This window comes from Trachemys scripta, chromosome 16, assembly GCF_013100865.1.
Source record: "Trachemys scripta elegans isolate TJP31775 chromosome 16, CAS_Tse_1.0, whole genome shotgun sequence".
NCBI classification, from domain to species: Eukaryota; Metazoa; Chordata; order Testudines; family Emydidae; genus Trachemys; species Trachemys scripta.
In genome coordinates, this window is record NC_048313.1 from 25279959 (window position 1) to 25301925 (window position 21967).

A 21967-nucleotide genomic window follows, 5' to 3' on the forward strand; every position below is an offset into this window, starting at 1 on the left:
AAGATGGACACAAGATGGGAGAACAGAAGGATTATTACCCCTGTTAGACAGAGGGGAAACAGGGGATCAGGTGACTTGGCTAAAGTCACATAGGGAGCCTGTAGCAGAATCAGGAACTAAATTCAGTTCTGCTGCCTTAGGATGTTTTTTGATTAAGACGTTGGACTTTCGCCATATCTCCCCTATCTCCTCAGCACCATTCAGATATTCAGCTGGTGATAATCAACTTTGTCGTTCCAAGGAGATGTTGCCTAATGGTCCCTGTAGATTCAGGTGTGTGGAAGGGTATCAGGCAGTGCAGCGATCTTGTTCACTTCGGAAGAGCTGCAGAAAAAGTGGCTGTGAACTTCCAAAAAGGAGGTGTGCTCAGGGCCTAACTCAGTACAAGTTTTTCTAAAAATAGATTTAAGTTGCACCTCTTTGACTGCACATTGGCCCTTGGCGGTAATAGGGGCTGGGTTGAGATGTAGCTGTACAACGAAGTGTTGATTAAAGTAGGACTCAGCTCTCTGCTTGATCTGCAGGATGTTCATGTGGCTATGACCATGGAGTGGGATGGTAGATCTGCAGTCTGTTCTTGACTCTGCCACAGCTGCCCCATATGTGGAAGGGGTATGCAGTGCATGACATTAAAATACACACAGACACCCCACGGATTCTGGGTGTGGAGAGGGTGTGTTAAGATGAAGCAAGACTCTGAGCCAATCCGTGTGAAGAGCAAAAGGTTCCCCAATTGCAAACATGCTCCTGGCACCCATTCCTCATCCCCATAGTGGATCTAGGTTCTGCCTCCTCACCAGACGTCCTCATCAGATTCAAACTTAATAGGTTAATGGATTTCCTCCAATCTCAGGAGCTGTGCATCCTGCTTTAACTGACCTGTCGATAAAACTGTCCTCCTGCCTCCAACAAAACATCTCTCCTTTTACATGACTAACACCTCTGACATATTAGCCGGAGACGATGGTGAACGTGCTCCATCTGTACCTGCTACTAACACTCCAGGGAATTGTCTGTTCCCTCACATGCACCTCCTGTCAGAAATGAGGACTGGTCCAGCTTCTGGTGGGGTTCTAAGAGGGCTTATCATGCTCAGCAGAGACAAAGTCCTCTCTCTTCCCCAGCTCCCACCTCACACACAGATAAGCCAACAAGTAGCAGCTATCAGCTGTTTTCAATAAAGCAACAATTTTGTCTTCCATGCAAAGGCTTCAGTGTCTGGTGCTGGACTGGAGCAGGGAGGTGTGTCAGACACAAGAATCTGCCCTTTTCCTCCATGTTCTTCATTTCTGGAAAGAAAAGCAGCAACATGATGATGGGGTCTGAAGCCCCTGTGAGCGTCATGTACAAATTGGTGACAAAAATCTAAGCTCCCGGATCCTTACTCAATAAGGGTAAAGGACCTAAAGGATATTCCTCGAAGTGCTGACTGCTCACTGGGCAGGGTCCATCTGGACTGACAAGGTTTCAGTCCCAGGAAACAATCCTGATCGAATATGTCCAGATCATTACATTGCAAGTGCCAACAACACCCACACAGTCGACAATCAGTGACCACCGGAGTTCTCAGTGGAGACAAGGGGAGGGAATGTGGAGCTGCTAGGAAAGGAGCATTCGGTGCTGGTTCCTAAGACATGTAGGATACCCTTCAATCACGATGCGATTGACTAACACTCTTAATGACATTCCCAGCTGGCTTATAACAAATCCTGGCTCGCTCAGGGGACAAAGTACCGTTAGAGCAGTAATGAGACCCAGCTAGAGATGACTCTTTCACAGGCTGGTACTGGAACAGAGCAGAGGACCTCTTACCGTCTTGGTGCTGGTGGTGGGGACAGCAGACATGGATAGATCGGATGTCTGAGATTTCGTGCTGGACGTTCGGAATCCCTTGATCCATCTCCTGTACTCCTCTCTCACCTGGAGAGTGAGGGAAACAGTCACTGCACTATGTAACTAATGCTGAGAAGATCAGACATGGCCACCTCGAGACTACTGAAGGTGCTGGGGGGGTGGGTTGATGACAGGCACGGGCGTTACCTGGCGATTGAGGTGACAGTGTACCAGGAAGATGAAGGCTCCCTGCAGGCTGTTGACGATGGTGAATAAATACGCCATGACCATGGCTGCTGCGCCGACTTGGAGGAGACCAAAGCTCCATGTGCAGCCCAAAATGAAGAGCTGGGCGATGGCTTTAAAGATCAGTAACCTGTATAAAGGCAGATGGAGAGATCCAGTTACAATAACCCTATGGAGAGCAGTTGGGTCAGGAGGATCTGGACAGAGTGGGGTGGAGCTACTGGCCCCGGCTTTCCTGTGTGGAATAGGGTTACTGTCAATGCAAACACACTGGAAATTCGTTCTAATGGATCCTAGATATGCTGTTCCCCTCCTGCAATTTCTCACTCCTGCCCGGTGCCAAGGACCTTCCAAACCAAGGCATCTGACCCTCCAGGATTGCTTTGTTACCTTCTCAACTGTGGTCTTTGAGAGTGGACACATTTGTGCTGAGGGAGGAGAGTCTGTTTCTCAAGATCCACAGGGTCAGGGCAAAGAATGTCATATTTATCTGTGGAAACGTTTCATCTGGGGCCGATGACTCCTCAGCTGAGGCATAGAACGATCCCAGGGACCGATCCAAATGCTGCAGAACCAGGGACTGCTCATCCCCTCTCCTGTAATATCCTCTGGCTGCTCTCGGTCCCTCCCCATGCACGGAGCTGATGGCACTGCCAGGGCTGAGATGGATCAATGGGATCACAGAGGCCAGATTCTGCTCAGAGTTAAAAATGAAGTGACTCCAGCCTCCAGTGGGGTCAATTTACACCAGTGTAACTGACAGCAGGATCTGAGTCAGAATTTCCAGCGCCCTGTCTCTAGGCTCTTCCCTGCCACTTTCAGGCTGTAACTAATCTCCGCATCCCCGGGACCTGGGGAAGAAACTTCATGGACTTTGTCATCTTCACTCTACCCAATGTAGGGCCTTTCCCCCACCAAACACTGCATGGTTCAGCCCTTCCCTTCCTCATTCCTTGGGTCAGTAACTGGACTAGACCAAACTTTTGCTGTCCTCAAGGTGAGCTCCCACTGGTTTCTGTGGGAGCTGTGCCCAAGTAAAGGCTCTGGCCTGGGGATACAGCGCAGGGACTAATCCCAGGACTAGCCAAAGCAGATGAGCCATGTGGGACCTAACAGTCTTTCACTGTGTTTTATGGGCCATATTCTCCTCCTGGCTCCTCTGAAATCAGTGGGGTCACAGAGGTGAGAGGAGAATGGGGCCCTGTGGTTCTGTGAGGTACCCACCAGGATTATGGCACAATGTGGACCCAGGAAGCTCCAATGAAAGCCTCTCTCCAGGTTGATCCAGCAGCTACAGGCAGGGAGGAAGAAGATGTACATTATCCCAGCGCAGTGACATTAATATGAATATATTACCCCTTTTCAGCCACTGGAGCAGAGACGGGGATTGTGTCCTGAAACAAAAAATGGATTAGACTGAAAACCTTGAACACAGTCCCAGAGCCAGGTGTGGACTCCAGTTATACCAGTGTGAATCCAGAGACACTCCATAAGAATCCATGGAGTTAATCCAGGTGTAAACACTCAGAGCTCAGATACCATGGTGATGCTTGTGGAATAAGAACCTGGGGATATAGAGTGAGATAAGCGAGAGAGATGTGAGCAAGTCTGGCCTGCTGGTGCCAACGGAGTGTGCAGATTACTCTCTCTCTGGCAGATTCGTGCAGTATTGATGGAGAACCAGAGACTCAGCTGATGTAAATCGGCTTAGCTGCATTGAAAGCAGTGGAACTACGCTGATTTACACCATCCGAGGAGCTCGCCTGGAGTGTCTAGAAGAAGCCACACCCTTCTTAGTGGAAGTTCCTCATTTTAGAGGAGGGAGAAGGCAGAGGGGATCCTCAGGGCTTTGTACACAGGAAGAAGGTCATTTGTTTCTTATTCACCAGAACCACAAACCCATCCTAGGACCTGGGAGTCGAGCTGGGATCATTAGTAGGGTGAGGTCTGTAGATCTATGGCAGGTGGGCAACTCAACTACAGTGCTCGTGGCAGCTTAGTGTAACTGGGGAGGGCGACAGGTCTGCACTTCTTGTCGGGGAGTTCTGTAGCCATCTGGGTTGAATGCTGCAGAAATAGCCATGACCAGGGCTGGGAATCCGTAGCTGAACGGAGACATGAATCTCTTCTTGAACCAGAATATTGAGGTGAAGCAGGCCAGGAAGAGATAGTGTAGGAAGCCAGCAATGACAGCACACACCACCTGGGGGAGACAGAGAGTCCAGGGTTACTGCAGCGAGGAAGGTAAATGCTGCGTATGGGGGAGACCTGACTGGGGGGGGTCACACTGGGATTCTTGTTAGCACAGCTCTCCAGTTATAGCGCTCCGTGACCCAGATGCAGGAAAGGAGCAGAGATTAGTGGTTAGAGCAGGGGTCAGGGGATCCTGGTTCTGTTCCCAGACCTGCCACATACTCCCTGGGTGATAGTGGGCAAGTCACTTAGTCTCCTTATGCCTCAATTCCTCTCCTGTGACACAGGAATAGAACTGGCCAAACTCCTGGGGATGGGGAGACTGAGTCCACTGTGCCCAGTGTGAAGGGGCCTAACAGGGGGTGGAAACATTCCCCCGAGAATCCCCTCTGTGTCCTGCACAGCTCAGAATCCAGGGAGCACAAAGGTGTTCAAAGCCACACACCCCAGCCCTGCTGAGAGTGGAGGAACAGAGCAGGGGAGAATCAGGCTGTACCTGACTGCCGTTGCGGATTACCATGGTGAGGAAGAGCAGGTCGGCCAGGAAGAGGCAGAGGCAGAGCTGCAGGTGGAGGGAGGTGCTGCTGTTGTGGATGGAGCGGCACAGGAGGAAGGTGAGGATGGCAAGGAGGAGGCACAGCAGGAAGAAGGTCAGTCCCATGTAGGTGACGATGGTCAGTGGGTAACTCTTTTGTAATACAGCAAAGGGAGAATCACCAGTGAGCCCAGCCCAGCCCGCTTGGCCCTGAGATCCTGAGGTTCCTACTCAGACATTACCCCAGAAAAGCCACCAATGGCTCAGGGTCCAGCCCTTTGAGCTGAGTCTGAGAGTGAGACACCTCCACTGCGGTGGGACCCATAAGGAGAGCGAAGCTGGGGAGACGGTCACAGCTGCAGGTGGTGTGAGTGCTCTTTGTGTGCAGAGCGGTGCAGCCAGCTGGAGACCAGGTGCCTTTCCCAGTGATGAATTTCCAGTGGATGCAGAGAGCCTCTTCCTTGGCTGTCTCTGCCTGGAAACACAATAGCACCATCATCATCCTCACAAGATCACTGAGACAATGTTGTTTCTGTTATTGTGGGTCTATATCCCAAACAGTAACAAACTCAAGGCAACATAGTGCCCCATGACTCTCCCCAAACAGCACCCAGTGCCCATGGGGCATTTTATGATGACGGTGGAGAGAGAACTCAGATCCCAGAGCTCCAAAAGCAAAGTCCCTGCTACCTGAGAGCCCTTGTTAGCTAGAAGCACTACAGGGCATGTGGCCCATGGCCGAGCTAGTCTCGTTCCATCCAGTAGATGGCAGTAGTACAACTGCCCCGCTCCCAGCTCATTTCTGTATCAAAGAAAGCACTGTTTCATGCTGATTCCCTGAACCCCATGAGTACTTTGTACAATGAATCATAACCCAGTGTGACACGATGTGAACCCGCGTAACATCCCCCAGTAAAACAGCCCCAGTGCATCAGGAATAAGGAGGTCTGTCCACGTCTCAGACCCAGTGGGAGCCCAGAAAGGCAGCACAATCCAAACGCTCAGTAGGGGAGCCCCAGACAGGGAGCAATGTGAGGGAATCTCCACACACCTCTCTATGGTGCAGGGTCAAGTTCACAGGCCTGGAGAGGTGAATGGGTCTCTGATGGCCCCACTCACCACCCTGGAGTTCAGCCGAACATTCCTCAGCTTCTCACCAGCTGGTAGATTTCCCCTCACTGAGAAATGTCTTGTTAATGATGGAGTCCAGGGTGGAATAAGTAATAAAAGCAACAGCGGTGAAACCTGTTGGAACAGGAGATGATACCTCGTTCTGGAGATAGGGACGCTGAAGGTGAAGAAAGAGCCAGCCAGGTGCGGCTAGCAGGGGAATTTCAGAGAGCATAGCTGCAGAGCCCAGGGTTGGAGGTAGAGGGACTTGGCAAGTTGTCTGGTGTTGGTTTGTTTGTCTCCATGTAGCTGCAGTTTGGGGCCCCTGGACAGGTCAGGTGAGAGAAGTCTGTTCATGTCTCAGGGCGGGGAGGGGTGGAGGGGAACAAGAACCAACATCTGGAAGCTGAAGCCAGACAAAAGGAAACTGGAAATAAGACACCACAGCGAGAGCAATTAACCATTGGAACAAACTCCCAAGGGAACCACTGGATTCTCCAACCCATGCTGTCTTCAGATCCAGACAGACTGCCCTTCTGAAAGGCACTCGGCAATTTAGACAAGCACAAGTTATTGACCTTAATACCTGGAGCCTGTAAAAGCGAGGTGGAGAATCTATGGTGCACCAGCTCGCTGCGCAATAACATCCCTTGAGGGCACTGCTGTAGCACCCTGAACTGCAGCAATGCTCCCAGGGGATTTTACTGAGCCGCAAGCTGGTGCGCTGGAGATTCACAACCTGGCTTGCAGTGCAGTAACTTGCCACATGGACAAACTCTCAGTTAGGTCATATCAGCCCGAAAGTGGGAGTTGAGGGAAAATGTTATTCTGGTCCCTATCCAGGGAGATGCTCTTCTCCAGCCTGGGGTTTAGCTGGGCTAAGAATTCCCTCCCCTTTCCATTCTCTGGGCCCACTTTATATCACAGAGCCCCTCTGCTGAGCCATCTGCCCTCTGAGCCCCCACCTCTGTGAGACAACCAGAAATGAAGGTGTCTGCACAGTCCCATGGTCGACAGCCTGAGAACCACTGGCTCAGTCAGCAAGGTCCATACTAGTGCTGGAGCCAGAGACGAGGGTCCTGGCCTGGGGATCCTGGGGACAGAGCAAGGATAGAACCAGGACTGGGGTTTGGTGCCTGGGAATTGCTCTGTGCTGCAGTTTGGTCCCTGGGCATCTCCATCCCCTGGATGGTACCTTGTGCAGTTGCCATGGTGACTGTATCACAGTGAATGTCCATTGTCTCCTCCTGAGCTCTCAGCCTGACGGCCTCGCTGTCCGCACTGCAGTTCCCTGTGACGAGCCAAGTCTCAGTACTTGGGAGGGGGGAAGTGACAGATCTTCCCACTGTGAAACCACTTCCCCGGGAATCCATCCATTCTGGCCCAGATCCTTGTCCCTCTCCCACTCTGCCTGACAGTGAGAGACTTAAAGAGCTCTGTCTGTTTAGCATATCAAAATGAAGATCAAGAGGGGAATTCACCAGTTCCAGAGTCTTCAAATCCAGACTGACTGTCTTTCTGGAAGATGCTTTAGTCAAGCACCCAGGGCTGTCCCTAGACATTGTGGTACGCAGCCCACCCCCAGGCCTCTGAGGGGGGTGGGGAAGGAGCAGGCTTGTGGGGCAGGTCCCCAGTTGGTAAAATGGGCAAAGATCCATTGGAGTCAACACACCAATTTATACCAACTGAGGATCTGGCTTTATATGATGAACTTCCACACACTCGGGCGTAGCGTCATGCCCAGAACTAGCCCAGGGACAAGAAGGGGCAATTAACGAGAATGAGGAAGTTCTTCAGAAGTGTTCTATGTCCAACCTGGGGAAGTTCAACTCAGGCTCAGCGCAGAGGCTGTCTGAGCCAAAACACTGAGCTGATGCAGGAGGCCAAGCCCAGACTGCAAGGACTAGTGAGGCTCCCAGCATAGGCTGAGCTACATGTCCCCACACAACACAGACCACGCACTGCAACTGGAACGCTCTCCCCTCGCCAGAGCAGTTCTGCCCCAGCAGCATTAGCGTTGTGGATATTTGATGCAGTGGCTGGTTGTGTCGGGAGCACTGAGTGAACCCAGCTGATGAAAGGCTGGCGTATCGGGGGGGCTTGTGGGGCATGGAAGCTGTGGTAATGACACAGTGTGACTGTGCTGGAGAAGTTGGAGCCATGTCATGGGAACTGGCTGTGCTTTTTATTTCCTTCCTTTTGTGGGTTTCATTTTCAATGTGTTGTTCAAGTTTAACTGCAGGTCCCAGTAGGGGAGAAAATTGGGGGGAGAAGCTGCCGGTGGAAAATATTTTATCCAGCAGCTGCACTTGAGCTCTTCTCTGCTGCACGAGATGGTAGCTCTGGCCAGAGAAAGGGTTATATGCCCCTGGTTCTCAAAATCAGGCGTGCATGCACTTGCCTCCCTCCCTTCCGCACCACATCAATCAGGTTTTGTGCACCCAGGCCCCAACCAACCAATGAAGTTTGTGCACAGCTGGCTGTGACATTGCTCTCTATATGTTTATGAAAATATGCTTATGAGTGTGAATATAATGTAACTGGAATATGCTTCATGCAAAAGGTTTCTTGTAAGGTATCATTACAAAGCTTATAATCTACTGAGTGTGTTCGTCCTATTTCTATGTATGTATTATTCTTGTATCTAAAACTAGAAATATGAAGTATAATTCTGAAGTCCTATTGTAATTATGCAAAGTGTGGGCCATTAATAATGGCTTGGAATCTTGATGGCTCCCATTAACTCTGTTTATCTGCAAGCCTCCACTGCAGACATGCGGGCCAGTCTTGGAAGAATGGAGACTAGGAGTCTCACGGGACATGTGACCATGTCACATAATACTGGAATCCATTTTAAACCTGGTGCTTTTCCATTTAAAAGGAGCGGTGGGAACCCAGAGAGAGACAAAGGATTCCCACCTTGTGCCAAAGCTATAAAAGTGGATGGAACAGAACAAAGGGGTCTCAGTCATGTGGAATCCACTGCTTTTCACCTAAGATGCCTGCTGGAACTAACAAGGACTGTACCAGGAGAAAGGATTGGGCCCAGACTAAGAAGGAGTCTAGTCTGTGAAAGAAGCTTATTGGAACATCTCTGAAGGTGAGATGTACCTGTATTCAGTTTCTTAAATGCATTAGGCTTACATTTGCGTGTTTTGTTTTATTTTGCTTGGTAATTTACTTTGTTCTGTCTGTTATTACTTGAAACCACTTAAATCCTACTTTTGATACTTAATAAAATCACTTTTGTTTATTAATTAACCCAGAGTAAGTAATTAATACCTGGGGGAGTAAACAGCTGTGCATATCTCTCTATCAGTGTTATAGAAGGCGGATAATTCATGAGTTTACCCTGTATAAGCTTTAAAGTAAGTAAAACAGATTAATTTGTGGTTTGGATCCGATTTGGAGCTCGGTGTCTGTGTGATGGAGATAGGAGCACTTTTTAAGCTGTTTTCAGTTAAGTCTGCAACTTTGGGGGCGTGGTTCAGACCCTGGGTCTCTGTTGTAGGAGGCTTGCGTGTCTGGCTGAACAAGGCAGGGTTCTGGAGGCCCAAACTGCCAGAGAAAACGGGCTTAGAGGTAGTCTCAGCACATCAGGTGACAGTCCCAAGGGAGTCTCTGTGACCGAACCCGTCACAGTGGCATAGTTGTGCTTGGATACATATTACCACAGGTTAATTGGGTTTTTGGATCGGAACCACACACTTGTCAAAATTTAATTTTTATATTGGAGAGTTTAAGGGTTAAAAATCAGTTACAGTGAGTGACCCATGATCGGGATCCTGACAGAAAAAACCTGGAAGAATTTTGCTTACAGAGAGGGTTGTATTTTAAGCAAAAGACTCCAGAGGGGTTGTGATGCATGGCTAGAAAGGGTTAAACATCCTGTAAAATAAATAACCCTCAAAAGACATGTAGGGAGATAATGTTTGTGTTTTTGTGTGTTTACATATGTATGAGTAGGGTTCACAATGTAATCAACAGTCCCTGTCTATGCTGTATTCTGATATAATTTAAATGAATTGTAAATGTGGGATATCTCAGTATTCATCTCTCTTTGAAATGTACTGTGAATGGTGGAGGAAAAACCAAATGGCCTTATGTTAATTCGTATAGCTAAGTACCTCCTTCAAAGTCATCCTAATTATCTTTTGTTCTCCAAGGGAATCCGAACTTGTCAAAAAGGAAATGAAATTGTGTAAAAGATCCTTGGGTCCTGATTCTGTCATCTCAGATCTGCTTAAACTTCATCAGGGGAAGTTTAAGTCGCAAGACTGAGGTCCCAGTTATGCATGCATAGTGTTAGCAATACTGCACCCCATCATGTTTTCAGGCACCCAGGGACCAGAACTTTCCTAGACCAGACCAGTGGGGTACAAGAGTCTGGTAGAGGGCAAATATACTGGTCACTGGATGAGTAGTTTTCTGTTCCCTGAGTGACCAGAGCAGGGGATGCACTAGAGTAATCAGGAACCTGCTAGAACCAGTTAAGGCAGGCAGGCTAATTAGGACACCTGGAGCCAATTAAGAAGAAGGTGCTAGAATCAATTAAGTCAGGCTAATCAGGGCACCTGGGTTTTAAAAGGAGCTCACTTCAGTTTGTGGTGCGAGTGTGAGGAGCTGGGAGCAAGAGGTGTGCTCCTGTGTGGGGAGGCCCAGAAGGCCTACCATGATCTGGCTGAAGAGACTGCGGCAGACTACCCCCAGCTGAAAGCAGAGATCCTGGCCAGATCTGGGGTAACAACAGCAGTGTGGGCCCAGCAGTATCACGGCTGGAGGTACCAGGAAGACAAAACCCCGTGTTCCCAATTGTACGACCTCATCCATCTCACACGAAAGTGGTTGCAAACAGAGTCCCCGGAGTCCAGAAGAGATACTAGCGGTTCTGGTCATTGACCGATACATGAGGGGACTACCACCAGACCTTCGTGCCTGGGTAAGCCAGAACGAACCCTCCACCTATGACGAGGTTGTCGCCCTGGTAGAGAGGCGAAGGACAGCGAGGAGCTGACCCGACCAGTTAAGGAAGAGGCACCCCGGGTTAAACTAGCAGCACCAAGCCCTAAAGTTCAGGTGACTGGGCGACCAGGAGGGCCCAGATGGAAAAAGAGAGAGGCTGAAGGCCCATCAGAGGCCACAAAGAGTTGGAGCACTGAGGGAGAAGAGGATCGTGATGTTAGACTGCCCAAACCAAGAGACCGGGGAATGCCTAGGGCTCCATACAGATGTTATTCCTGCGGGGAGTGGGGACACATAGCTGCATAGTGTCCCAATGCGGAGGAGCCTATGCAGTGTAACCTGGGGGAACTGGGCAGATCCATGCTCTCTAATCCACCTTGTGGGGGTCTCTCTAACCCCACATATGTATACCAGACCAGTGAAATTAAATGGGGTAGGGACCATGGCACTGATTGATTCGGGAAGTGCTATCACGCTTATCTCAGGGAAGCTCGTGAAGCGTAGTCAACTGCTGCAGGCTAAACATACGGGGATAACATGTGTCAGTGACAGTTAGTTACTACCCCACCATTCCAGTAAAAATCGAGATCCAAGAGAACGCTACTGAGGTAGCAGCAGGTGTAGTCACTAAACTCCCATACCCGGTGCTCATAGGGAGGGACTTCCCAGAGTTTGGAAACTTACTCCCAGTAGGGGGATTGGAGAAAGATGGGGACCCTAAAATTGCTGAGGCATCCACAGCAGACTGTCAACCCCCAATCTTCTCTGAAATATCCCCAGATTTGTTCTCCACTCCCAGACAGGGTAAGGGAAAGAAGGGCAGCTAAGGCCTTGGGAACCCGAATACTGACCCAAAGCCAGCGGGTCACTCTTGTAGGTAGGCGGACCCGCGCAGCTGAAAAGAAGGCCACGCAGGAGGGAGAAGCACCTGAGTCTGACCTCCACCCTAATGCTTCTGAAATAGTAGAGGCAACAGAGACTGGGCCCCTAGATCTTGGGCAGATTAGCCCCGGGAGAGGAAATTTTGGACGGGACCAGGCAGAAGACCCAAGGTACGACAACATTAGGAAGGAGGTGACTGAAATAGATGGGGTCCCTGTGGAAGGGAAAACCCAGGGACCAGGACCCTACTTCATAATGAAGAAGGATCTCTTATACCAGGTTGCACCAGTACAGGGGCAGAAGGTACAGCAGATCCTAGTACCTCAAAAACACCAGAATGCTGTATTAAGTCTTGCTCATAGTCATCTTTTTGGGGGGCACTTGGGGGTAGAGAAGACTCTGGCACGAGTCCTACGACTGTTCTTCTGGCCTGGAGTACATGAAGAAGTGTGGAGGTACTGTGCCTCCTGCCTGGAGGGTCAGCTACACAGTCCCTGTCCCCACTTGGGGGCACCTTTAGTACCTCTTCCCATCATAGAGGTCCCCTTCGAGCGAATAGCCATGGACCTAGTGGGACCCCTGGAGATGACGGCTGGGGGCCACCAATATATACTTGTTGTTTTGGACTATGCTACTTGCTACCCAGAAGCCATCCCCCTGCGGAACATGGCCTCTAAAACTATAGCCAAAGAACTGGTGGGGATCTTTGCCCGAATGGGGCTATCAAAGGAGATATTAACCGACCAAGGAACCCCATTTATGTCAAAGCTAATGAAGGACCTCTGTATGCTGCTCCATATACATACCCTGAGAACTTCGGTCTACCATCCGCAGACTGATGGGTTGGTAGAAAGGTTTAACCGAACCCTCAAGGCTATGATAAGGAAGGTGGTAAGTCGGGACAGGAAGGATTGGGACACCCTACTACCCTACCTTATGTTCGCTCTCAGGGAGGTACCTCAGGCCTCAACTGGGTTTTCCCCCTTCAAGTTATTATACGGGCGTCACCCCCGTGGCATACTAGATATCGCCAAAGAGATCTGGGAAGAGGAACCCAATGAGGGGAGAAATATAATAGAGCATGTAATGCAGATGCGAGACCGGATAGCCCGGGTTACCCCTATTGTACGGGAACATTTGGAGAAGGCACAGGAGGCCCAGCAAACCCATTACAATCACCAGGCAAAAGTGCGACAGTTCCAACCAGGGGATCAGGTTATGGTGTTGGTACCCACGGCAGAAAGCAAGCTTCTGGCCCAATGGCAGGGGCCCTATGAGGTGGTTGAACCCATGGGGGAAGTAACCTACAAGGTGCGGCAGCCAGGACACAGAAAACAAGAACAGATTTATCACGTTAACCTTCTGAAACCCTGGCATGCACAAGAGGCATGCACAATGGTCCAAAAAGACCAAACCCAGGACAACAAGCCTTCCAAACAGGTGAGAGTGTCTCCCGATTTAACACCAGACCAGAAGAATGAGGTGTCTGAGATGATCTTCTGGAACCAAGATGTGTTCTCGACAAAACCGGGTCGAACAACCGAGACATATCACCACATCATCACGAACCCTGGGGCCAGAGTAACAATGAGGCCCTATTGGGTGCCAGCGGCAAAAAGGGAGGAAATAAAAGCAGAAGTAAAAAAGATGCTGGAGTAGGGGATCATCGAAGAATCCCACAGTCAGTGGTCCAGCCCAATCGTGCTGGTGCCCAAACCTGATGGCACCACAAGATTTTGCAATGACTTCCGGCGACTAAACGAAGTATCCCAGTTTGACGCGTACCCCATACCTTGCATAGATGAGCTAGTGGACCGTCTGGGTAATGCCCGGTACTTGACTACCCTAGACTTGACAAAGGGGTACTGGCAGATTCCTCTTGCAGAAGACACAAAGGAAAAGACTGCGTTCTCTACACCAGAGGGTCTTTTTCAATATACTGTCCTCCCTTTTGGACTACATGGGGCCCCAGCTACCTTCCAGCACCTCATGGACAAGCTATTACGCCCGCATAACAGTTATGCTGCTGCCTACTTGGACGATGTGGTCATTCATACCCCAGACTGGGAAACCCACCTGGAGAAGGTGGAGGCAGTCCTCGATACCTTCAGGCGAGCTGGCCTTACAGCAAACCCTGCCAAGTGCGCTGTAGGGTTTATAGAGGCCAAATATCTTGGCTACATTGTGGGAAAAGGTCTGGTAAAACCCCAAGTGAACAAGTTAGGGGCCATTCAAACTTGGCCCTGACCAAGTCGCAAGAAACAAGTCTGGGCGTTCCTAGGTGTGGTGGGGTATTACTGACAATTTATCCCCCACTTTGCCACAAGGGCAAGCCCCCTGACAGACCTAGTGAAAGCCCGTGGACCTGATCTGGTGAAATGGTCTGACGCAGCAGAGGAAGCATTCACAGACCTACGGACTGCCCTCTGCAGTAATCCCGTACTGATAGCCCCTGATTTCACCAAGGAGTTTATCCTGCAGACGGATGCATCGGAAGTAGGGTTGGGGGCCGTTCTATCACAGATGGTCGGAGAGGAGGAACACCCAATTCTCTACCTCAGTCGGAAACTCCTTCCAAGGGAACAAAAATATGCAGTGGTGGAGAGAGAATGCCTCGCTGTAAAATGGGGTATGGAAACATTGCGCTACTACCTGCTCGGGCACAGATTTGTCCTCGTGACCGACCATGCCCCTCTTCAATGGATGTAGCGGAACAAGGAGAAGAACACAAGGGTGACCAGGTGGTTCTTATCCCTTCAACCTTTCCAGTTCCAAGTGCAACACAGAGCAGGTAGCCATCATGGCAACGCCGATGGCTTGTCACGTGTGCACTGTCTGGCGTCCCAAGCTGCCCAACTCCTTGGCGTTGAGCAGGGGGGAGGGATATGTGACAGACCCAGACCAGTGGGGTACAGGAGTCTGGTACAGGGAAAATATATTGGTCACTGGATGAGTAGTTTTTTGTTCCCTGAGTGACCAGAGCAGGGGCTCCACTAGAGTAATCAGGAACCTGCTAGAACCAGTTAAGGCAGGCAGGCTAATTAGGACACCTGGAGCCAATTAAGACACTGCTAGAATCAATTAAGGCAGGCTAATCAGGGCACCTGGGTTTTAAAAAGGAGCTCACTTCAGTTTGTGGTGCGAGTGTGAGGAGCTGGGAGCAAGAGGCACAAGGAGCTGAGAGGGAGAGGGTGTGCTACTGGAGGACTAAGGAGCACAAGCGTTATCTGACACCAGGAGGAAGGTCCTGTGGTGAGAATAAGGAAGGTGTTTGGAGGAGGCCATGGGGAAGTAGCCCAGGGAGTTGTAGCTGTCATGCACCTGTTATAGGAGGCACTATAGACAGCTGCAGTCCACAGGGCCCTGGGCTGGAACCTGGAGTAGAAGGCGGGCCCGGGTTCCCCCCAAACCTCCCAATTGACCTGGACTGTGGGTTCTTCCAGAGGGGAAGGTCTCTGGGCTGTTCCCCAACCCACATGGTGAATCTCTGAGGCAAGAAAATCCACCCATAAGCGCAGGACCCACCAAGATAGAGGAGGAACTTTGTCACAGTACCTTAACCTAACATATTTCACCCTTCCTTGAGGACCTGGTAATAGGAGGTGAAGGACCAGCCTTACTCCTGGCATGCCCGATAACACAATGGTTCCCCAATAGTTAGGAATGTTGAGTAGTTATACTATACTACACAAGCTGAGCTGATAGCGTGACAGAAGATAGAATGATAGGTAAATAAAAACATAGTCTATCTATAGAATATAGGAGGACAAAGAAAAGAGAGAGCTAAAGCCTCCCTATGATATCCTTACAAGGTATTTTATAGGATCCTGACACTATGTAATTCAGGCCCAACCTACTATACCCAAATCTTATTTCTGTACCCTAAGAAATTTATGGGTACCCTTATCCTATAGGTTAGTGGATTATGACACTTACTCTTTATATATATAAAATAAGGATTATCTCACTCCAAAAATTGCCAGCCTAGGGTCTCTTGACGACTTCCAGGTTTGTGGTAAACCCTGAGGTTACCAACCGGTTGCAGACGCCAGATACACCTGTTCAGTGTTGTGTATAGTTCCTCCCTTTGGTTCCCCAAAGTTCAGGAACTATTCCTATCTGTGCCAAAGGTTACCAGCTTTTATGCTGATTTACCTTAACTGATTGTACTTTTAGCTATTTAGTGCATCTTACCGGATACAGGCTGGTAGGCTTCTTGCATTTCATCAGAACTTAGTCTGTATATAATTATTAGGAAATACGTATCATATGCCTCAACACATCCTAATTTCATAGGAATTAATACAGATAAAATGTAAGAATGAAATGGATTAATTCAGAAAGAGAAACATATTATTTGATATGGCTGGCTGGATTAGTAGGATATAATAGCAAGCAAAATAATCCTGTGGGCTACAGTGGTGATGTAATTGGCAGTTCCCCGACTGTCGAGGAGCTCATCAATCCACGGCATCAGATAGGCATCAAACTTCGAGATAGCATTTACCTTCCGAAAGTCGGTACAGAAGCGATGGCTCCCATCAGGTTTTGGGACCAGTACAATGGGACTGTGCCACTCGTTTCATGACCGCTCGATGACCTCCAATTCTACCATCATTTGGACCTCCTTCTCCATGATCTCTCGCATCTGCCATGGGAGGGGGCGTGTCACTTCCTGGACCACCTGTCCCGGGGTTGTCTGGATCATGTGCTGTACGACGGTGGTCTGGCCAGGGTGTGTGGTGAAAGTCTTCCGGAAGGCTTCCAGGAGGCACTGAGCTTGTTTCCGTTGATCAGTCGACAGCATCTCACCCAACTGGGGCTCCGTCTTGTCCAACTTAGGCACTTGGGGCCCTAGGGCTGGTTCGGGTGGGTAGGGGGCGATTAGCAATCCTTCCCGGGCATGTCAGGGTTTCAAGAGGTTCACATGGTACACCTGTTTCTTCTTCCTCCAGTGCAGCTGGTGAACCTCATAGGTGACAGGCCCCAAATGATGGACAATTTTGTATGGGCCTTGCCACCAGGCCAGGAGCTTCGACTCTTCTGATAGGAGGACTAGAAGTACCTGTTCCCCAGGCTCAAAGCTTTTCATTCAGGTCCAGTGGTTATAGCACCGCTCCTGGATCCCTTGGGCCGCCTGAAGATTTTCTCAGGCAAGGGTCCTGGCTCGGTCAAGCCGGGCTCGCAATTACAGTACATATTGGAGAAACCCCATGGTGATTGAGGGGGTGTACTCCCAGGCCTCTTTCCTCAGATCCAGTACCCTATGGGGCTAGCATCCAAACAAGAGTTCAAAGGGGGAGAACTTGATGCATGAGTAGGGTACTAGGTTCGGACCTTCTGGTTCTGGGGGTCCCGCTCTACCCGATATAGGTGATCGGCTGTAATCTCAAACTGTGGCCACTGCAGTGCTCTCTGAGGGGTCTACTACAGTCCTGTTGATGTGGGACACTTGGTTATAGGCATGCTTAAGGGTGGGATCATCCCACTGGTCTTGAGGGAAGTTGGACAGGGAGGTTCTCGCAGAGCCTTCCCCCACTGTATTTGGGGGCTAGGTTTGGGTCTGGGACTCATCGGGGTTTTCTTTTCCCTGTTCCTCTTCCTCTGGTTCATGGTGTCCCTCTCCATTGGCCTCAGGGCCCTGGTCTGCCATTGCGTCTTCCCCTAGAGCTGTCAGGGGAAGAATCCCCGAAAGGCTGGCCTCCCAGAGAAGGTCATTAAAGCCCAGCCAGTCCCGACCAAGAATGACGGGATAGGCAAGGATGGGGGTCAACTCTACTATCACCTCCTCGGTCACCCCATTTGTCATTAAAAGTACCCGGACCTGGGGGTACACTTTTATGTCTCCGTGAACACACTGGAGTCAAAACTCTCCTCGGTTCTTTTCAGGTTCGGGATGACTCCCTGCCATACAAGGATCTGCCAACATCCCGAATCCAGGAGGGCCATGCCTGGCTTGGGGCCTACTTCGACTGGCATTGTCAGCTTTGGGGAGGATGGCTTGCGGGCCCAGGATTCCCCGGTGCAGACCTGGCCAAAGTTACAATCCATCTCAGGACATTCATGCTGTAAGTGTCCGAATTGGCCACATGTGAAGTAGGGCCCCACTTCTGAATGCGCTGGCTGGGTCACCGCTTCTAGAGGTGGGCTCCGTTGATAGTCCAGGCCCGGCGGGCTCAAGGCTCCCCAAGAGGCGTGCCCTGTGGATGATAGGAGGGAGGCAGGTTAGAGGTGTGGTTCTCTGAGTTGCCGGTGCCCGGGTGCTGTTTAGTCTGGGTCTGGTCTCTGGGTCGATGCTGGGGTCATCACCGTAGTTGTGGCACCCAAAGTCTAGGCCCCCGGCTCAATGGGATCTTCAGCAGCCAAGAAGTCCTCCACCAAGGTGACGGCCGTGCTTAAAGTTTTTGGGCGATGTCAGAGTACCCATGCGCTACCGCGGGGCCGGAGAATCTGGGTGAATTGCTCCAGGGCCACATGCTCGGTGACTTCTCCCGCTGAATGCCTCTCTGGGAGCAATCACCACCAGCAGGGGTCCTCTATCTCATGGGCAACGGTGCGAGGTCAGGCCCCTAGAGGGTAGGTCGCCTTTCGGAGCTGCCGCCAAAAGGTCTCGGGTGTAATTATAGAATCATAGAATCACAGAATATCAGGGTTGGAAGGGACCTCAGGAGGTCATCTAGTCCAACCCCCTGCTCAAAGCAAGACCAATCCCCAACAGAATCATCCCAGCCAGGGCTTTGTGAAGCCTGACCTTAAAAACCTCTAAGGATGGAGATTCCACCACTTCCCTAGGTAACCCATTCCAGTGCTTCACCACCCTCCTAGTGAAATAGTGTTTCCTAATATCCAACCTAAACCTCCCCCACTGCAACTTGAGACCATTGCTCCTTGTTCTGTCATCTGCCACCACTGAGAACAGCCGAGCTCCATCCACTTTGGAACCCCCCTTCAGGTAGTTGAAGGCTGCTATCAAATCCCCCCTCATTCTTCTCTTCTGGAGACTAAACAATCCCAGTTCCCTCAGCCTCTCCTCATAAGTCATGTGCTCCAGACCCCTAATCATTTTTGTTGCCCTCCGCTGGACTCTTTCCAATTTTTCCACATCCTTCTTGTAGTGTGGGGTCCAAAACTGGACACAGTATTCCAGATGAGGCCTCACCAATGTCGAATAGAGTGGAACGATCACGTTCCTCGATCTGCTGGCAATGCCCCTACTTATACAGCCCAAAATGCCGTTAGCTTTCTTGGCAACAAGAGCACACTGTTGACTCATATCCAGCTTCTCGTCCACTGTGACCCCTAGGTCCTTTTCTGCAGAACTGCTACCTAGCCATTCGGTCCCTAGTCTGTAGCAGTGCAGGGGATTCTTCCGTCCTAAGTGCAGGACTCTGCACTTGTCCTTGTTGAAGCTCATCAGGTTTTTTTTGGCCCAATCCTCTAATTTGTCTAGGTCCCTCTGTATCCGATCTCTACCCTCTAGTGTATCTACCACGCCTCCTAGTTTAGTTTCATCTGCAAACTTGCTGAGAGTGCAGTCCACACCATCCTCCAGATCATTAATAAAGATATTAAACAAAACCGGCCCCAGGACCGACCCGTGGGGCACTCCGCTTGAAACCGGCTGCCAACTAGACATGGAGCCATTAATCACTACCCGTTGAGCCCGACGATCTAGCCAGCTTTCTATCCACCTTACAGTCCATTCATCCAGCCCATACTTCTTTAACATGCCGGCAAGAATACTGTGGGAGACCGTATCAAAAGCTTTGCTAAAGTCAAGAAATAACACATCCTCTGCTTTCCCCTCATCCACAGAGCCAGTTATCTCATCATAGAAGGCAATTAGGTTAGTCAGGCACGACTTCCCCTTCATGAATCCATGCTGACTGTTCCTGATCACTTTCCTCTCCACTAAATGTTTCATAATTGATTCCTTGAGGACCTGCTCCATGATTTTTCCAGGGACTGAGGTGAGGCTGACTGGCCTGTAGTTCCCCGGATCCTCCTTCTTCCCTTTTTTAAAGATGGGCACTACATTAGCCTTTTTCCAGTCATCTGTGACCTCCCCCGATCGCCAGGAGTTTTCAAAAATAATGGCTAATGGCTCTGCAATCTCACCCGCCAACTCCTTTAGCACCCTCAGATGCAGTGCATCCGGCCCCATGGACTTGTGCACGTCCAGTTTTTCTAAATAGTCCCGAACCACTTCTTTCTCCACAGAGGGCTGGTCACCTTCTCCCCATGCTGTACTGCCCAGTGCAGCAATCTGGGAGCTGACCTTGTGTGTGAAGACAGAGGCAAAAAAATCATTGAGTACATTAGCTTTTTCCACATCCTCGGTCACTAGGTTGCCTCCCTCATTCAGTAAGGGGCCCACACTTTCCTTGATTTTCTTCTTCTTGCTAACATACCTGTAGAAACCCTTCTTGTTACTCTTAACATCTCTTGCTAACTGCAACTCCAAGTGTGATTTGGCCTTCCTGATTTCACTCCTGCATGCCTGAGCAATATTTTTATACTCCTCCCTGGTCATTTGTCCAATCTTCCACTTCTTGTAAGCTTCTTTTTTGCGTTTAAGATCAGCAAGGATTTCACTGTTTAGCCAAGCTGGTCGCCTGCCATATTTACTATTCTTTCTACACATCGGGATGGTTTGTTCCTGCAACCGCAATAAGGATTCTTTATAATACAGCCAGCTCTCCTGGACCCCTTTGCCCTTCATGTTATTCTCCCAGGGGATCCTGCCCATCTGTTCCCTGAGGGAGTCAAAGTCTGCTTTTCTGAAGTCCAGGGTCCATATTCTGCTGCTCTCCTTTCTTCCTTGTGTCAGGATCCTGAACTCGACCATGTCATGGTCACTGCCTCCCAGGTTCCCATCCACTTTTGCTTCCCCTACTAATTCTTCCCTGTTTGTGGGAATAAGATGGGTGAACTAGAGTGCCTCGTGTTAAAGGAGGATATTGATATAACAGGCATCATAAAAACCTGGTGGAGTGAGAACAATCAATGGGACACAATCATTCCGGGGTACAAAATATATCGGAAGGACAGAGCAGGTTGTGCAGGGGGCGGTGGAGGCGGGAGGGAGTGGCACTATATGTGAAAGAAAATGTAGAATCAAATGAAGTAAAAATCTTCAGTGAATCCACATGTTCCATAGAATCTCTATGGATAGTAATTTCATGCTCTAATAAGAATATAACATTAGGGATCTATTATCGACCACCTGACCAGGACAGTGATAGTGATGATGAAATGCTAAGGGAGATTAGAGAGGCTATCAAAATTAAGAACTCAATAATAGTGGGGGATTTCAATTATCCCCATATTGACTGGGAACATTTCACTTCAGGACGAAATGCAGAGATAAAATTTCTTGATACTTTAAATGACTGCTTCTTGGAGCAGCTGGTACAGGAACCCACAAGGGGAGAGGCAATTCTCAATTTAGTCCTGAGTGGAACGCAGGATCTGCTCCAAGAGGTAACTATAACAGGACCGCTTAGAAATAGTAATCATAATATAATAACATTTAACATTCCTGTGGTGGGAAGAGCACCTCAGCAGCCTAACACTGTGGCATTTAATTTCAGAAAGGAGAACTATGCAAAAATGAGGGGGTTAGTTAAACAGAAATTAAAAGGTACAGTGAATAAAGTGAAATCCCTGCAAGTTGCATGGACACTTTTCAAAGACACCATAATAGAGGCTCAACTTAAATGTATACCCCAAATTAAAAAACACAGTAAAAGAACTAAAAAGGAGCCACCATGGCTTAACAACCATGTAAAAGAAGCAGTCAGAGATAAAAAGGCATCTTTTAAAAAGGGGAAGTCAAATGCTCGTGAGGTAAATAGAAAGGCGCATAAACACTGCCAAATTAAGTGTAAAAATGTAATAAGAAAGCTGAAAATTCAGAAGATAATAAAATGTTTTTTAAGTACATCAGAAGCAGAAAGCCTGCTAAACAACCAGTGGGGCCCCTGGACGATTGAGATACAAAAGGAGTGCTTAAAGACGATAAAGTCATTGTGGAGAAACTAAATGAATTCTTTGCTTCAGTCTTCACTGCTGAGGATGTTAGGGAGATTCCCAAACCTGAGCCGTCCTTTGTAGGTGACAAATCTGAGGAATTGTCACAGATTGAGGTGTCACTAGAGGAGGGCTTGGAATTAATTGATAAACTTAACAGTAACAAGTCACTGG

General features: G+C 49.5%; 1 protein-coding gene and 1 pseudogene across 1 annotated transcript in view; one reads left to right on the forward strand and one right to left on the reverse strand.

Annotated features, from left to right (window-relative positions):
* Positions 1 to 1675: 1675 nt before the first annotated feature.
* LOC117889020 lies at positions 1676 to 7290 on the reverse strand (annotated as a pseudogene).
* The window catches only part of LOC117888467 (IgGFc-binding protein-like), a 35208-nt gene continuing 19721 nt past the window's right edge, over positions 6481 to 21967 (forward strand). Inside the window, exons 1-2 of the mRNA XM_034791898.1 lie at positions 6481 to 6486; positions 7552 to 7554. The gene's annotated coding sequence lies outside the window, so the exon portion shown is untranslated. The remainder of the gene's footprint in view (positions 6487 to 7551; positions 7555 to 21967) is intronic.